Genomic DNA, 19,490 nt, shown 5'->3' on the forward strand with positions numbered 1-19,490 from the left:
TATTGGGCCAGTTTCGTATGCACCGTCCTATTATTTATATCAAAATATAGTAATGTAATAACTATTCTATTTTTGTGTATTGATTTGCTCTATGGATATAAATTATCGTAAAACGTATAGTAATATGTAATAATACTTGGTTTTTTTGCATTTTCATAAAAATCTTACAATCTCATCATAGTTTCCATATGTATAATCAAGTTGTGTTGAACAATCATCTCACCTACCCATGAAAATGAGCGATGGGCCATGAATAAACCACTGAAAGCAACAATTCTTCTTTAAAAAGGGTCCATGAATTGATGATTGAGTTCTTTAAACACCTAATAAGAAATTGTCACATTGTCGACGCCTAAAGTTGACGCAGTGGGGGGTTTAAGAGGATTTTCAGCTTAGAATTTAGAGGGCAACATGTTCAAATTGCACAAATTGCATGTAAATTATATTAGGATTAGGCGCACAAACACAACAAAGTGAAAAATAAAAACAACAAAGAAAAATCAAAGCACAATATTTTATCATGATTTAGAGCTACATCTAGTAGATAATTTCACTATAATTAGCACCTCCCACCTCTCTATAATAACTCTCAATTACAAGAAAAATAGATTATACATAACAATAGCTATTTATGGGCACAAACCTAAACTATCAATAAATTACGTCTCAAACTATAAAAGCGGGACCCTAGAGCTTTCATGTCAATGGGAGCATCAACCACATCCTCCATAAATGGATCAAGGGCGCTTGTACGTTCCAAAACCTGAACTTGACTAGTTCATTATATTTACATGGTTTCGTATGGACATCTAGATAGTGGGTCTCCATGCCCATTTCCCCATATTATAAAAAAAAGAGTCCATGTTATTTAGAAAAAAAATTCAGCAATTTTTTTGTCACATTGATAAGAAGCCTTACTTTTGTAAGTTGGCTGTTCGGCTTGGCGGGAATCTAATAAAGGCACGTATGGCAACACTTTTGCTTAAAAAAATCAATTTTGGTCAAAAGTTGATTTTTCTACTTCTCCTTAGAAGTAAAAGTTGATTTTTTTAATTCTGCTCTAGAAGTTGATTTCCGAATAGATAAATTTGTTTGTTAACGGTTGAAAATTTTTATTTCTAGAACATTATTAACATGAAATCTTCCATGAAAAATTATTATCGGCGATCGAAAAATTTCTACTTCGTTTTTAAACTTTTTAAATTTCTTTTAAAAATAATTTTTATTATTAAAAACATTATTTATATTTTAAAATTTAAAAATTATTATATATTTTTTACTCCAACGGAAGAAGACGGTGGCTCGGCGGCAGAGGTAGGTGGTTGTGGTTGGTGATTGTCATTAGCCGGCGGCGTCGATAGGTTGTGGCGGGCGAGGCGGTGGTTAGTAGCAAGTGGGGGGGCAATGATCGCAAGCGGCCGTGGGTAGTGGTCGATTCTTGGCTATAACTGGCGGAGGTCGGCAGTGGGCGATGGTCGACGGTGGCGGTGGTCGGCCATTGGCGGCGGCCGGCGGGTGGTGGTGGTCTTCAAGAGGCAATGGGTATGATTGGCGGAGGTTGGTAGTGGGTAGGGGTTGGCGGCGAGGGGAGGTTAGTAAGTAGAGACAGTGGGTGGTGGCAGCAGAGGTTTGTGGGTGGCGATGGGTGATGGTTTACCATGGTCGTGGGTGGCGACGATGGCGGTGGTCGGCGGTTGGTGGCGGGGGCGGTGGGTAGTGGGGGCCGCGGGAGGCAGCGGTCGATGGTGGTCGTCGACAACGTTGTTCTTTGGTTGGTGGCGAGGATGGTAGGTGGCGGTGGTTGGCGGCGGTTGGGTGGCGGCGAGGGGCGGTGGTTAGTGGTGGATGGCGGCGGAGGTCAATGGTGGGCGAGGCGGAGCGTGGTTGAAAAGAGAGTGAAGGCGGAATGAAAAGAGGATGAGGCAAGAAGCACTTCTTGAGTTGAGAAGCAATTTTTTTTAACTTCTCAAATTCGGGGAAAACAAGTTTAAAAGTGAAAATTCACTTTAGAAGTAGAAATTTCTTTTAGAAGTGAAAATTTTTACCAAGTAGATTTATTCTTCAAAAGTTAAATTACCAAATAGGTTTATGATTTTAGAGCATAAATTCACTTCTAGAAGTGTTACTATGCATGTCCTAAATAGCCCACTATTGTCCATGTCATTTTCAGTTAAAGACGAAGTCAATATATGATTCACAAAATCTATTGTCCAACCCTAACTCAAAATTAGTGCGTTTTCGTGAGATATCACGTTGATCTTGATGTTTCTTGATACGTTACTAAATCACAAAATGACAAACTACACATTGCAATTGGACATATTCTTGTGACTTGAAATGTAAGGACTCCTTGACACCACAATTATAAATAAGAAATCTCCATATAATTATATGGCCACAAAAGAAACACTCATATATATGCAGTAACTTGGAAACTACTCTTTTGAGGTTTTTGTGCGCAATCCTTCCCGTTGTGACTGATGGACGCGAATCTCACAAAGCTTGGTGGTTCTCTTCCAGTCCCAAATGTGCAAAATTTGGCAAAAGAGGCAATAATTGAAGTCCCGCCTCGCTATATCCGTACCGACCAAGATCATCTGTTCATGGGTGGTGATCATGGAACTTCTTTGCTTCAAGTACCAGTAATTGACCTGAACAAGCTATCGTCCAGCAATGGCGATTTGATGGAGTTCGAGCTTGAAAAGTTGCACCTTGCATGCAGCAATTGGGGATTTTTCCAGGTAATGGTACACAAGAGTAGCTTTTACTCTTTTTTGTTTTTGTGAGGATTACGTCAAGAAATCGCCTGTCGAAGTTAACAGTTCCCTTTGTGTGGATGCAGTTGATAAACCATGGGGTGAGTTGCTCACTGGCGGAGGAGGTGAAGTTGGGGATACAAGAGTTCTTTAAGCTTCCAATGGAGGGGAAGAGGAAGTTCTGGCAAGAAGAAGGAGACGTGGAGGGTTTTGGGCAGGCGTTTGTTGTGTCAAAGGAGAGAAGCTTGATTGGGGCGACCTCTTTTACATGGTGTCCCTCCCCAGACATTTAAGAAAACCTCACCTTTTTCCCATGCTCCCTTCTCCCTTCGGGTTCTCTCTCTTTCTCTCCTTCGTACATTGGGTACGCCAATGAAAATACAAAAAGAACACCATTGAATATACAAGAAAAAGCCATTTATTTAACAAAAATTAATCCGTAAAGTAGTAGAACTAATTGAACTTGAACATACAAATTAGGTCATCTACCCTTTCATGTTCATGTGATGATTGGGACTCGGCAGTGAGGACAAAGAAGTACCTATTCTTACATGTATCATCCCATTGTTATGCAGAGATGTCTTGGATGAATACTCCTTGCAGCTACGAGATCTTGCGATGAAGATGCTCCTTTTCATGGCAAAACCTCTGAAGATGGACACCAAGGACTTGACAGAATTGTTCGATGGAGGCAGGCAAGCCCTCAGGATGAATTATTACCCTCCATGTCCGCGACCCGAGCTCGTCATCGGCCTCAGCCCACACTCCGACGCCTTAGCCCTCACCATTCTTCTCCAAGTCAATGAAGTGGAAGGTCTCCAAATAAAGAAAGAGGGAGAGTGGGTTCCCGTCAAGCCCCTTCCTAATGCTTTCGTTGTCAATGTCGGAGATATTTTAGAGGTAAAGCTTCTCGATTGGCCCTATATCTGTTGCTTTGATGTGCAATTCCACCTAATTTTGTTTGTTATGCAAGCCATTATTGCTAGATTCCCGTGCTACTGATGACAAGATTGGTTTTTCATTCACAGCATGTATTACGTTTATTTATTCATTATGAAAAAAAAGCTTGGATTAGTCTATCTAAATGAAAAAAAGTTTATGCAGTCAAGAATGCAACAATAATCTTGAAGAATATGGTGGATTGAACCAACTATGGAGTGTAGGAAATTTGTGTGGTTACATGTATATTTTTCGAATCACTGCTTGGACATCATTGTTTATTCACATAAATTAAGCTAATGAGTTCAACAAAATGAGTATCGACAATAAAATTTTATCAACAAAATCCATTGGAGACATGACAATATAGTATGTGTACTTGATGATGGACACAGATTGTGACGAACGATACTTATCGTAGCATTGAGCACTGAGCAACAGTTAACTCGATGAAGGAAAGGCTCTCCTTTGCCACATTTTACAGCCCGAAATTTGATGGCGAAATGGGTCCGGCACCAAGCTTGATCACAACGGACAAACCACCATTGTTTAGAAGAATAGGCGTTGCCGATTACTACAAGGGACGTTTCTCTCATGAACTGCGAGGCAAGTCATATCTTGACGTTATGAGGACGATTCAAGATGAGAAAATGGAATTGAATTTGGCCATTGAGAAAGCAAATTAACCTTTTTTTTTTATTTTACTGTAAACTATGCTAGCAGAGATCATATCTTTATGTTGACACTCTCCATGTACCTCGAACAAGTTGATTCCATATTCCTTTGGCTCCATCCTTGCTTTGGTTGATCAATTTCATCACTTCAAAGAACTTTCTAACTGGTACAAATTTTCTTTTCTATCGGGAAAGCAAGTGAAACTTCATAACAAATAAAGCAGTGTATATCTGACAGAGAAACCATCAATTCAACATTCTCGGATTTCTACCAATCTCTATTTTTCTTGCCATCGCAAAACTTGCATCGTTTCAGTTGCAACAAAGTAAAGCAGAACGTTACTATCCAAAACGAACCCATAGCACAAGTCGAGCACAAAAGGTGGTTATGAACAGGACGTGTAACTCCTTGCCTTAAATAAACCAACAAGTCTTCTATAATGTGAGCAAAACCTCAATTAGTTGTTTCGACATGGGTCAAGGATATCCACCTGTGGTTTATATATTGTATTGATAGTCAAAATATTTCCTAGTAATTATATCTCTTAGAAATAGTGGGGGAATGTCTAAAGTTTCTGTAGTAAAATACCAAAGTGTTCTCCTTGTCACTGTTTGTTATGCCTCGACTCTCGAGCACGCAACATCCTTACCAAATCACCACAAGTCATGAAAGATAACGTCTTATGCACGTTATCGATCCAAACATTTTATCTTTTATGCAAACGGAAACATACAACTCCCGGACAAAATATAAAATAGGGATAGAAAAGCAGGAAAGCAATACAGTCATCCAACCAAAAGACTTTTTTCAATTTTATTAATACGAATAGACGATTGTTAACCTTGCATAACTACCAGCCTATACAACTCCATTCTTTGGGGCGGCCCTCTAAGACCAACAAAAAGATATCGTGGTCGGGAAGGGTTAATCTTTCATCTACTCCCAAAAGAGAGGCTACGTCGTCCTCGACCTTAGCATCAACGGGGCTCTAAAAAAGGGATCGCCACACACCTAGGACAAAGAGTCTTAGCTAGAAGAGGGGGTGGCCATGGAAGGCTTGGACTCTATGTCGAACTCAAGGTCCACTACCTCCCCGTCGGATGTATGCAAATCCATCGGATCCCAGGCGGGGACATGAGGGGTTGGGTTAGGTAGCCCCTCAAATCCACAAAGTAGGCCGAAGAGCTGGTCCTCGTCACAAAAGAAACATGCTTTGAAGAGGTGAACCACTAAGCGAGGCAACCCCTTGTCCACCCAGACTGTCGTGACGTAGTGCTCCCGGACATGCCCTGTGCCCGCAATCGGATAGTGGATGACATAAAAAGACTGATCGGTAGGGATGCCGAATTGAACATACCTCTCCATTACTTGGGACTTGAAAGCGCTAAACAACGGAATGAGAATAATCTCAATGAGTCAATGCCTAAGCTCGGTTAGGATGTTGATTCGCTCATAGCATTATATCAACCAAACACAGAATCACAGTGTATATGTCAATTACATGCAAGCTTACCAGCCTTAAGCAATACATAATGCAATACTCGACTCGACTCAACAGTCACATCAGACAACCAACCGGCACGACATCACATTAACTTGCATGCATAGGACACCACATGAAGTCCATTTATTAACAGATGGCCCATGCGACCGGCGTGATCAACGCACATGACTGGTGTGACCCCAATACTATGATCGGGAGTGTCTACTAGTAGGACCAAGCATCGTCCTTTACTTTTGACGATGGCAACCGAAAGCCACATATCCGGTGCGACCGGCACGGCATGGCAGACAGACATTTCTATAATGAGCGTTTTTCCATCACAAGTTACGATCGGCATCCGATAATCCATGCAACTCGTACGGTTAGCATGGTCATAGATTAATGTGCATCTAACAAGTCGTGTGGTTCCGTACGACTAGCACGGTATGAACTTGTCGGGTTCCGTATGGCCTGGCACAATACAATTTCACCATATGACCATATGAGCACATCCGACAATCAGCCAATTCTTATCTTTGCAATTAGTCAAATGCTCGGACCGTCATGCTCAAAGACTAGGCCCAAGGCGATTTTCGTTCTAAAATATGCAATTTGATCTACACGTGATCATATGAATGCACAATTTATCCACCAGACTTTACATCTTATACGTGGTGATTGACATGCACAAATTCACTGAGAACACTCAGCAGCCAATTAATGCATCCAATCAAGCGATCGGTCATAACGATTAATTAAATATATTTAATTAATCCAACTGTAATTATTAATTCATATTTCACAAAGATGGACAGATACAAAATCAATCCAATAGACAACCAATCGTCCACTCGGCTCTGACCTATCGCTCACTAGCGATCAAATCACGGCAATCACACAGTCAATTAATTTATCACCAAATAGCCGCAACCTTCTAGCTAACCTTAATAACTTAACTAGGGTCATTTAGCCTAAATCAAGTTTCTAATCTAAACTAACCCCAATTAGTCTACCTAAACATCCTAATAAACTAATTACCTATCCTTAAGTGCAATTGGCATCCTAATCAAGAGTTATGGACTAACTCACAATCTAACGGCCTCGGAATGGTAACTACGGAGAGGTGGAGACGGCTCGTCGGTCAACGGTGGTGACGGTGGTCCTCGGCGGGCGCGGTTCACCGATGGCTTTCGGGTGTCCACGATTGGAACGGCTGGTGGTTTGAGTTTTAAGTGCGGCTACGACGGTGGTGAGGTCTAGTGGGGCTATCGGGGGTCCACGGCGTGAGGCGGTTGAGACGAGGGAAACGAGGATAAGCAAAGCAAGCTAGAACCAAGAGAGGAGGTGGCGGTCCACTTGAGAGGAAGCACCTCGCAGCAATAGAGGTGGTAGGATGAGGCGGCGTGCAACGACCGGACGAGTGGCTAGTGGTTCAGGGGAGGCTAGACCGAGTGAGAAGGGTAGAGGTAGCGGTGAGAGGTAGAGCTTGTGGCTGGCGGAGACCAGGCGGGCGGCATGGTTGACGATGGCAACATAGTGGGACGGCGGATGGTGGTTGGCCGGAGCAACGACAAGGAAAAGGGGGGCACTGGAACTACACATCCAAAGGGGGAGGGGGTCTGCGAGAGGAAAATAGGAGAGAGAGAGAGAGAGAGAGAGAGAGAGAGAGAGTGTGTGTGTGTGTGTGTGTGTGTGTGTGTGTGAGATTTGACTTGGTTGGTGGGGATTTGACCTGGTGGAAAGGTGATTGGATGGGTAGATGGGGGAGTTGACATGTGGGGCCCACTAGGATTTGAATCTTTTGGGCTTTAGTGCATGAATGAGGGGCAAGATGGTCATTTGGCATTTTAGGATTGAGTGGACATTTGGCTCAATTGACGGAGGGTATTTTGGTTTTTTCACGGCTAGGGTTCGGTTAGTGTTAGACTTGGGCGTGAGGATCTCGATTCTACTATGCAACGATTGAACTAGCGAAGCCTAGTCTATTCCGACCGACATCTTAGCAAATAATCCAACCATTGTCACTTAAATACTCAAAATCCAATTTTACACAATAAATTGGAATTCACGGTTAGACCTAAACCGAGTCTAGTTACCTTGCAGACGTCAAAATTCTGGGGCGTCACACTATTGGTCCTGCCCCACTACTTCGAGTTGAATTTGCCTTCCTACGGTGGTCTTCATGCTACCATTGGAACGAAGAATGGTCTTCATTGGTTTGTGTTTGTTAATATTGAATAAAAAATTGGATAATAACTCAAATGGTCCCTAAACTTTGACCTAATATGCAATGTGGTCTTTGAAATTTTTAATTCGACCTATATGGTCTATGAACTTTTGGAACTTGTTCAATTTAGCCTATGAACTTTAAGAATATGTTCAATGTAATCCTTCTATTAATTCAAATTTAGGGACGATCATTGGACATATTCTTATAGTTCAGGGATTAAGTTGAATAAGTTCCAAAAGTTCGGAGATCACATTAAATAAATTGAAAGTTTAAGGACCAAATTGCATATTATGCTAAAGTTCGGAGATCATATTGGTGAAATTAAAAGTTCAGAGACTACATTGCACATTGACTCAAAGTTTAAAGATAATTGTTGTCATTTTCCCTTAAAAAAAAAAACAAACGAGAACATAACTAGAGGATAGATATAGAACTCCCCGCTATATCCATGTTCGTCAATCAAAAACACCTACTCCATTTTCAAGCCTTGAGTCATGTTCATCCTTGACTTAATATGCAGACAAAGTGAAGAAAATTAGTGTCTAGGCATTATATCCTAGGACAGGATTTCCATTAGAACTGATCGGTTTGGATCACGAATCCTATTGAAGAAATCATTGTCTTTGAGACAGAATCATTGGTATGCCTTCCGGAAATTTCATCTCTTTCTTCAAATCCCACAACACATCAATAAATCTATGTTGAACACTGTGCTGAAATGTTCAACGTTGCAATATGCATAATAGTAGCAAAATTACATTAGATATCCACCTTTGATGATTGACATGTGAAAGAATTCGATTACATCATTATCTTTACGTAGATGTGTCAATCGTCCCATTGGGTGTATGTAAATTTTTTAATCGGTAACAGCAAACCTAACAATTATCCATTGTAGTTAAAAAAAAGCCTCATGTTTGGTAGTTGGGATGCGCTAGATGATAATGAACAAATCTAATATCGAACACTGTTATATAGATATGTGTTGACGCCTAAATTTTGATTAATCTATTTTTTGCATAAAAATTATAAAAAATCATCTCACATATTTATTTTTAGCGTACATTGCATTGGCATATAATCGGGCAACCAGAACACTTAATTTAGCATGCGTCTAGACTAGGCACGGGATGGAAAAATACACCGAGAAGATTTGAAACTTCAAGGACTGTATTGCAAATACTTAAAATTTCAGGGACTGTATTGCAAATACTTGGAACTTCGGGGACTGTATTGCAAATACCAAAAGAAGATGAAGAAGGGAAGATGATGAAGGGAAGATGATGAAAAGAAGATGATGAAGGGAAGATAATGAAGGGAAGATGAAAATGGAAGGTGAGGAAATGAAGATGAAGAAGGGAAGATGAAAATGGAAGGTGAAGAAATGAAGATGAAGAAGAGAAGATGAAGATGGAAGGTGAAGAAATGAAGGTGAAGAATGAAGGATGAAGAACTTTGCCTATAAAAGAGAGAGCTCTTGAGAAGAGTTTTAGAAGGGGGAAGTGGAAGAGTTTTGAGAGAGCTCTTGAGAGGAGTTTTAGAAAAAAAATTTAGGAGGGGGGAGTGGAAGAGAATTGAGAGAGTTTTGAGAGAGTTTTTGAGAGGAATTTTTAGAGAGGAAAAGAGAGTTCTTGAGAAAAATCAGAAGAGAAAATTCGAGAGTGAAGAAAAGAGTTTTAATCGAGCATCATCTTCGACGAGTCCCGACACATATTTCGCCCATCGCAACCCAACAACGCCATTGCTTGCCATTTTCGACGACAGCCGCGTTCTTCCGGCTCCGAGATCTTGAAGGGAACTATAATGTGTATGTGAGTAAGATTTTGTGTAATAGAAGGTAATCCTTTCCATTTCGATCTACAAAAATGTAATCGTTTGGTTTGAACATTTATTTGTTTATTTTAGACATGCCACGTGTTCCAAATTTTAGCATTATTACATGTTAATTTATTTTCGTAAATACTCGTGCTTGGCTGCGTTTTCTTTCTTTCTAAATCATCCATGGTGTATATCGCACAAAGTTCAATGTTTTACATTCTCATAAAAAAGAAGAAAAAACCAAAAAAATTGCATCTTTGAATTTCAAGCAAAATCCATCAAAATTGTCAAATCAAGTATTTTTCATGAAAATGGTACCGAAAGGGCGTTAGAGTAATCTAGCGTAACCAAGTCCCCGAATTCAAAATCTCTGGTTCGCGGAAATAAGATAGTTTTCTCCCGCTATTTTATTTAGGTTTCTAATCAACCTACCGAAAATGATTAGTGGCGACTCCAAATTCAAAACACATTGCATGTTAATTATTTGAACCTTAAGTTGCGATTTGGTATGGACTTGGGAGAGTCCGAGTTAGGTTAGTTAATTAATTAACCTGATAATCCATTAGCCCGAAAATAAACCCGTTTATTTTTTAGGTCGCTGACTTGGCGACTCCACCGGGGAATTTAAGAGGACTTAGGCCAGATAATTTCATGAAAAAGGAATCACTTGATTTGGCAAACTTTGGTTGAATTCTCATTCTTAGGTGTTAAATGCTTTTGCAGATTGGGAGTTATAAGGGGAGGAGTGATTGGCTAACCCTTTGTTTTGCAGGCTTGGTGAATTGGAATTGTGATTTAACTTTTGAATCATTGAAGCGGTGTTTGCTTTTAATTGTTGTGCATGATTTATCGTCTTTGCACTACATCGCACACAACCCGTGACCGGACTCGAGTCACACTAATAGTTTTAAGATGGTATTTAGATGGTCCTTTAACCTTGGCGGTAAGGCTTCGCTAAAGGTTATCCCATCCGGATCCCGAAAATTTTTCAAAAAATGGCTCAAGGGTCGTTCTTATGCACGTGAGGCTACGATGCATGAGAATTGCCCTTGTCGACCGAACCAAGGCGAAGTGATTGAACCCGACTAATCATGACTATTGTACGCGAGGCTGCGACTAGTCATGATGATTGCGTGTGAGGCTGCGACATGTCGTTTCGTTCATCATTTCACTTTGCAAAAGCCTTTTGGATAGATAGAATAAGATTTAAACTCACAATTCAGGCGCATGTCTTTGTGATTGACATTTTCTTCCTATGAACGGTAATTTCTTGTCTCTTTTACCCTATTATCTCATTTTTATTTTGAGCTGGTCCATGGTTTAGGAGTATCGTTGTCTTATTTCCAATTTCGCACTTTGCTTCCGTAGCTTTTACAATTTCATCAGTTGTCCTCATTTCTGATTTGGCTTGTTCTTGTTGTGCGATTTTTACTAAATTCTACGATCGAGCTTTGAGTAAGTGCCAAACACAAAAGTTGTAGACCTATGTTTCAACTAATATCCTACAAAATTTCAGAATTAAACTCATAATTTAAGATGGCCTTTCGTTTTTTCAACTACCTGCGGTTATAACAGTTTTCTGAATGTGATTTTTTGGAAAAACACATTAAACTGATTTGACCCGTGCATTTCTAGTCCGATTGGCCAACATAAAAGTTGTTCATCATCTTCTCAACTACAAGCTCGTAAAATTTGGACATGTTTTGATCAACGTGCGAATTAATATGAATTTTTTCGTAAAAGCGGATAAACTGAAAATTACATGTTTCAATCCTTTGGTCATAATCACTTTGTTCGTTTGAGTCTAGAGGGATGCCATGGGCCGGCTCGCTATTCTTGCTCCCCGTACTCATTTTGGGTTTGTTACGTGTACAGGTAATTTATCACGGATCCTCCACATATCACCCGATCGGTAGCAAAAAGGATGGCCGACATCAACGCCACCGTTAGTGCTGCCCTGGATGAGAAACTTGGCTCCTTGACCGAGCGCTTTGAAGGGATGATGTCCCGAAAGATGGAGGAAATGATGGCCGCTTTTGCTGCCAAACTTCAATCATCCACCTCCAGCCCGCCGCTAACCATTCCTGCTCTAATTCCTCCTACGGACAACGTCGATAAAGCCCTAGAAGCTACTCCCTATCCGACAATGCCGCTAGAGGATGTGATCATCACGGGCGTGAACTCGAGCACGCCGCCCGTAGTCCCAATCCCTCAAGCCAACCCCGTGGCCCCCGGGTTGAATGGTGATACGGTCAAACTGTTGGCCCAAATGGAACAGAGGATCCGAGAGGTTGAGGGGACTCACAACATACCCCGAGATTGACTGTCTGTCTTTTCAAAGGTCACGGTGCCGGAGAAGTTCAAGATGCCCGACTTTGAGAAGTATGATGGAACTTCCAACCCGGTTCAAAGCACGTCCGGATGTACCAGGCAAGAATGAATAAGCATGCGACCAACGGTCCCTTAATGGTTCGGACCTTCCAGGCTAGTTTAAAAGAAGCTGCCATGAGATGGTATACGTACTACGAGATCTACCGGATGGATGATTGGGAGAAGGCAGCTAATGCTTTCATCAAACATTTCAGCTTTAACTTGGACGTGCTCACCACCAGAGAGGACCTTGAGCAGCTTGAGATGAAAAAGGAAGAAACAATCAAGCAATATGCCACCAGGTGGAGGAACGTGGCATCTCAACTGAAACCAGTCCCTCCCGAAAGGGAACTCATGAAATTGTTTGTTTCCACCCTGCCGCCGATTATGAGAACTCGAATTTTGGGATCTGTCGCCACGTCATTCAGCCATCTCATCGCAATGGCTGAAGAAATCGAGAACGGCATGAAGAAAGGTTGGTACGGTGATGTCGCCATGACGACTAAGAGGTTTGTGGTAAGGAAAGACAAGGAGTCGGCCCCACGAGTCAACATGACCTACAGCCAAAAACCCACGACCCGGACGCCGGTCGTACAGATTCCTAATCAGCAGCAGGCTAATTTCGGCATGCAACGACAAAGAGGGAATCAACGGTCTCCTCGGCGGTTTACCCCTCTACCGGGAACCCCGTCGCAGTACTTGCGGTTACGTGTAAGAGAGGTTTATCGACTTCCGAGCCTCTACGACCCAATAATACGAGCTTGCCGAGATATGATCCATCGAAGAAATGTGATTACCACTTCGGGGAGCTTGGACATGACACCGATGGCTGTTTTGTCTTTCAAGCATCGGATTCAAGATCTCCTGGATTCTAAAGCATTCTCATTCCAAGGCAACAAACAGCCAAATGTCCAGAATAATCCTTTGCCGGATCATTCCGGTAAAGTTAATGCTGTATTCGGGCTGGGAATCGGACAGGTTGGTGCTAGTAAGGATGAAGGAGTCTTCGATATCGCCGGTTGTTTTGATGATGTAACCATTGCTGCTATATCCGAAGACGGAGCGCATAAGGAGGAACCTTACCCGGCGCCTAAACCTTCCAAATCATTCATTAATGCCATATGTGATGATCCACTTGGAGGGTTTAGATTCGTGAGTAACATCTTTATGTTTATGCAATCCCCTACGTGGGACATTTTCTGTTTCCTTTAGGTTTTGGATCGCATTTGGATTTCTATTCTGTCTTGCACTCTTGGATTTTCTTTCCTAGAAGATGTAATTTCATATCAATAAAATTGCACCATTTTTCGAATCTTGTTGAAGTATCCCAAACCAACCCGATGACGATAACCAACGACCAACAAGTTTGTCATCATGGTAAGAAGCGAGGGTTGGGCTTCTTCAAGAATTCATGTCCCATGGTTTTGAAAAATAAAAATAAAAATAAAAATAAAAATAAATTCTTCAAAAAATCACACCGCAATTAAGCCCTGTTTGTCCTTCTGATTTTGTTACTTTATGTTTCAAGGGGATACATGAGGAGGAGAACTTAGTGGATTCAGAAGTATACGACCTAGATGAGTCCAGTCCAGAATATGCCAATTGAAGCTCAGCCCAGATGGTTACAAAACCGGAGAGATAACATCCCGGACATACAATCCGATCAAGATGAGTTGATCCTTTCAATTCAAAGTTTGCAAGGAATACGTACAAGGGTAAAGCGGTATCGTTTCAACTCGTTTAGAACATGAGAACGTACATTGATGCTTTCCCTTTTGATTTTTACAGGGGTCACTGCCTTTCCGGATAGGGAAGTATCCCTTCTCCCTAAAATTAATGAAATGAGAAATTCCCGGAGCCTTTGACAATCTCATGTCTCGAACCGGATAATGAAGTTTTGCAACTTATTTGCATGAGCAGGGGCAACTCACGATCCACGCCCTAAGAAGTTTCTTATGTGCTTGCGAATTCTGTCCACCAAGATAAAAAGTTGCTGCATTTTACATGCTCAAAAACACTTATACATTGCATAGTTTGCGCATGACTTTCCTCATGTTTAATTTACCAACTCGAATAAGGAACATGAACCGCATAAGATACATCGAATGTATGGAATGGGGCGAGCCAGGATGATGAAAGGCAATCTTTTTCCAAACACGTCCCATTTTTTTCAAGGCGAGATGAACGGTGGCCAAATCCCGCATTCCCCGAGGTAAAGAGTTTTCTCGCAAAAGGTACGATAACCGAAGTGACGGAGGCGTTCATTTCTCTATCCTAAACACTACAGGTTATCCATTGATTACCCCTTTTGAGCGGTGGTTTCATTTCTTTACCCCTGTCAAGAACCACCCTACATCGGGGTCCAGACGAGTTAATTCTAACAAGCAACACGAGGTAAATGGTTAGAAATTTTCTTGCTCGGACTAACATTAATCTGGGTGTTTCTTTGCATTTATACTCGAATTTTAATTCAAGTGCCTTAGGATGATGAAGAGCATTCACTTCTCTATCCTATACACTTCATTCTTTGCATAACCCACTTGAGCCTGCAAATTCATTTCTTAAACCCCTGTTGGTGATCATTTGCTCATTCCAAAGGCGAAGATAGCATTTTCCTAAGGATTAGAATTGGAGATGGTCGGGTCAACGGAGAATTCCCGAATGGACTCATTTCTTGTATGCTAGATTTTCTATGTTTACATAATTTTTCTTTGTAAATGTTTATGCTTGTTGTAATTCCTGGTTCAAAATCATGGGATTGTAAAAAATAGGAGAGGCAAACTCGGCTCAAAGGAGAAGGGCCCGCTCTAAAAAAAAAAAAAAAAGCAAAATAGAGAGATGTCGAAGAGCTCTCACGAAAAAAAATCTCTTCTCGAAAAAAAAAAGAAGAAAAAAAAGAAAAATGAGAGTCGGGAGTAAGAAAAGCAAAGGCCGATCTCATATGAAAATTTCAAGCATAGGAAAAGCAAAGTGCCTACCAAAAGTAAGGCCAATGCACATTCATTTGTAAAGTACTTCTGAATTTTGAATGTACATTTTTGCATGTTAAGTTGTAAATTCCATGTACATGTTTGCATTGTGTCTCTTGCAAATCCTTGACAGACACTTGTTGAGAAGAAGACTCCCAAGAAATCGGTTTGTAAAGTGCAATTTTCAAGAGAAAACTACCATCCCTCATTCAATGATGGTATTCTTTACGAAGACATTTCCGGAAGACCAAGATCGGTGACTAGTCGGCGATGATCACCAACGTCAAGCCCCTTCTCATTTAATTTCGAGCCAAAACGAGCCTTTTCGTTCCTCGGTCCCCAATCCTAGCCTACGTTATAACCCTCCAAAGTCTCTTCGATTAGGGCACTTGAGTTAACGTAGAGTTAAATGATTTTAAGCATCACTCGAAGAAGTTCGAGCAAGATTATTTCTCTATCATTTTTGCAGGATTCTTGACTTGTAAATCCGGAGCAAATGATGAAGAAATTCATTTCAACAGACCTTGACTCAACTGGAGTCCCCTTTGTAAACCTTTGACCTAGCTCTCATTATGGTCCTAATCAAGACCTCCGAGATCGACTCGGTCGTATCAATTGCGAGATTACTTGGATCCTTATCGAATGCGATGATGGAAAGATTGAGTGATTTCTCTTGAATCCTGCAGACAGGATAAATAGCTTTTCTCGAGAGTGAGAGAAAGCCCTTTCGGACCGAAGTCCCCCATTCAGCTCACATTCGAGGTATTCGTAATGTGAGAACCTCCCTGGACAAAATTGGTAATGCAAACTTCACGGAATGGTTATGCATGAACCATAGTATGAGTGATTGCATTATACTCATTGTTGAATATGTTTGTGTGTGTTACCTCGACATTCTATGATAGGTAATACATTCCCGATGTTCGAGTTCCCTCCCAAGGTCTCGAAATTCATCCAGGGATTATTGAATGAGCAAGTTTTGCTGGCAAATGCCTACCAGGTATGATACTGACAATCGCTTCGTTCCTTGATTAATCGTTTGGAGAACCCGGGTAAGTTTTCTGAACCCCTTTTCAAATTAACAACTCTTCTCATGATAGTTGTTATGATTCAATTCAGGCAATATGCCCCTTTTGTACTTATCGATTCCATTCGATGGTGCTCCTATCAAATATTGTTCAATTCGGGCAATATGCCTCTTCCGTCAAGTCGTGTAGACATATGCACCGGGCGATCTTGACATCTTATCAAATCATAACGACGTAGCTCTTATGGTTTCAATCTCGGGACGTGAAGACATATGCACCGGCGATCTTGACATCTTATCAAATCATAACGACGTAGCTCTTATGGTTTCAATCTCGGGACGTGAAGACATATGCACCGGCGATCTTGACATCTCTTCAAATCATAACGACGTAGCTCTTATGATTTCGGTATCGGATCACGAAGACGTATGCACTGGTGATCTTGACCTTTAGTCGGCTCATAATGACATAGCTCTTATGATTTTCGGCTCCTTTATCAAATCATGAAGACATAAGCACCCATATTTTTGATCCAAACCAAATCATAACGACGTAGCTCTTATGATTTTGGTTCCCCTTTATCGAATCGTGAAGACATATGCATGGCGATTTCGACATTTAATCAACTCACAACGACGTAGCTCTTGTGAACTTGATCCCACTTCTTTCGACTCACAACGACGTAGCTCTTGTGATCTCAAACGACACACATATCTTGCGTTGTCTTGCATTAGGGAGAAGTCTCGATAACGAGATAGGCCAAATACCTTAAAATCCTTGCATCCGCAAAAAGAAGCTTGGAAATTAAGAGAACCATTAGCTTACGAGAAATTTGGTAAAACAGGTATTCTTGTATGCGATCCATGTGCGAGTTTCTCTAACATGAAAAAGGGAAATTATGACACGTGTTATTTCCGATCTTGCATATCATGCATCACTTCATTACATAAAAAATGAGATTAAAACTCCCGCCAAAAAGTTCATCCATAATTTGCCTTTGTCAAAATTTAGGATTCAATTTTGTCTTTGAGCGGAACCTCTACGAGCCTCCACTCAAAGAGGGGCAGCTGTTGACGCCTAAATTTTGATTAATCTATTTTTTGCATAAAAATTATAAAAAATCATCTCACATATTTATTTTTAGCGTACATTGCATTGGCATATAATCGGGCAAGCAGAACACTTAATTTAGCATGCGTCTAGACTAGGCACAGGATTGAAAAATACACCGAGAAGATTTGAAACTTCAAGGACTCGTATTGCAAATACTTAAAATTTCAGGGGACTGTATTGCAAATACTTGGAACTTCGGGGACTGTATTGCAAATACCAAAAGAAGATGAAGAAGGGAAGATGATGAAGGGAAGATGATGAAAAGAAGATGATGAAGGGAAGATAATGAAGGGAAGATGAAAATGGAAGGTGAGGAAATGAAGATGAAGAAGGGAAGATGAAAATGGAAGGTGAAGAAATGAAGATGAAGAAGAGAAGATGAAGATGGAAGGTGAAGAAATGAAGGTGAAGAATGAAGGATGAAGAACTTTGCCTATAAAAGAGAGAGCTCTTGAGAAGAGTTTTAGAATGGGGAAGTGGAAGAGTTTTGAGAGAGCTCTTGAGAGGAGTTTTAGAAAAAAAATTTAGGAGGGGGGAGTGGAAGAGAATTGAGAGAGTTTTGAGAGAGTTTTTGAGAGGAATTTTTAGAGAGGAAAAAGAGAGTTCTTGAGAAAAATCAGAAGAGAAAATTCGAGAGTGAAGAAAAGAGTTTTAATCGAGCATCATCTTCGACGAGTCCCGACACATATTTCGCCCATCGCAACCCAACAACGCCATTGCTTGCCATTTTCGACGACAGCCGCGTTCTTCCAGCTCCGAGATCTTGAAGGGAACTATAACGTGTATGTGAGTAAGATTTTGTGTAATAGAAGGTAATCCTTTCCATTTCGATCTACAAAAATGTAATCGTTTGGTTTGAACATTTATTTGTTTATTTTAGACATGCCACGTGTTCCAAATTTTAGCATTATTACATGTTAATTTATTTCTGTAAATACTCGTGCTTGGCTGCGTTTTCTTTCTTTCTAAATCATCCATGGTGTATATCGCACAAAGTTCAATGTTTTACATTCTCATAAAAAAGAAGAAAAAACCAAAAAAATTGCATCTTTGAATTTCAAGCAAAATCCATCAAAATTGTCAAATCAAGTATTTTTCATGAAAATGGTACCGAAAGGGCGTTAGAGTAATCTAGCGTAACCAAGTCCCCGAATTCAAAATCTCTGGTTCGCGGAAATAAGATAGTTTTCTCCCGCTATTTTATTTAGGTTTCTAATCAACCTACCGAAAATGATTAGTGGCGACTCCAAATTCAAAACACATTGCATGTTAATTATTTGAACCTTAAGTTGCGATTTGGTATGGACTTGGGAGAGTCCGAGTTAGGTTAGTTAATTAATTAACCCGATAATCCATTAGCCCGAAAATTAACTCGTTTATTTTTCTAGGTCGCGACAATATGTAAATTTGACGTGGTCCATCCGATCTTTTGTTGTGGAAATCAAAAGATCAAATAATAACATAAATAGAATGATAGAATAAATTGGATATCGGATTTACATAGTTCGGTTAGTGGGACTTCTCCACTAGAGAGTAACACATGATTCCACAACGAATCAAACTGTAAAATGGATATTACAATCACAATCGTGTTACTCAAAATATCCCAAATGGAGATCAATATTACACTGTGTTTAGGCCTCAAAATTTATCATGAAAATATCTGTCAATCTCATGAAGGTATTTATAAATCTTACCACAATTTTGTTGAGAAAAACTCCTAATTAATTCTGAAGTTGACAAAAAAATTCATATTCTCTTATAGCTGAGTTTCTGGAATGGAATACTTGTTTTTACATATTGTTCTTAATACATTCAGAAGTTGAGGAATGGTTACACAGGAATTAATGTAAGTGAAACTCAAACGCTATTTAAGGAGCTCAGATGTTGTCGCATAGCTTAGGCTCTAAGAAAGTATTCCAGATGCAACGATCAAATTATTATGAGATTTATTCAAGATGATATATGTGAGATAATACCTTATTAAAATGGCTAGCAAATCAGGCTGGATATGTTCTTGAAGATTATCAATCGCAACGATTATTAAATATCTAACGAGGACGTAGATTAAGGAGGAAGACGATTACTGACCAAACGAAATCATTTGTA

General features: G+C 40.4%; 2 pseudogenes; one reads left to right on the top strand and one right to left on the bottom strand.

The window, feature by feature from the left end:
- The window catches only part of LOC115731871, a 93,728-nt pseudogene that overhangs the window by 42,134 nt on the left and 32,104 nt on the right, over positions 1-19,490 (bottom strand).
- On the top strand, positions 2,443-4,396 carry LOC115756805 (annotated as a pseudogene).

This window comes from Rhodamnia argentea, chromosome 3 (assembly GCF_020921035.1).
Source record: "Rhodamnia argentea isolate NSW1041297 chromosome 3, ASM2092103v1, whole genome shotgun sequence".
NCBI lineage: Eukaryota > Viridiplantae > Streptophyta > Magnoliopsida > Myrtales > Myrtaceae > Rhodamnia > Rhodamnia argentea.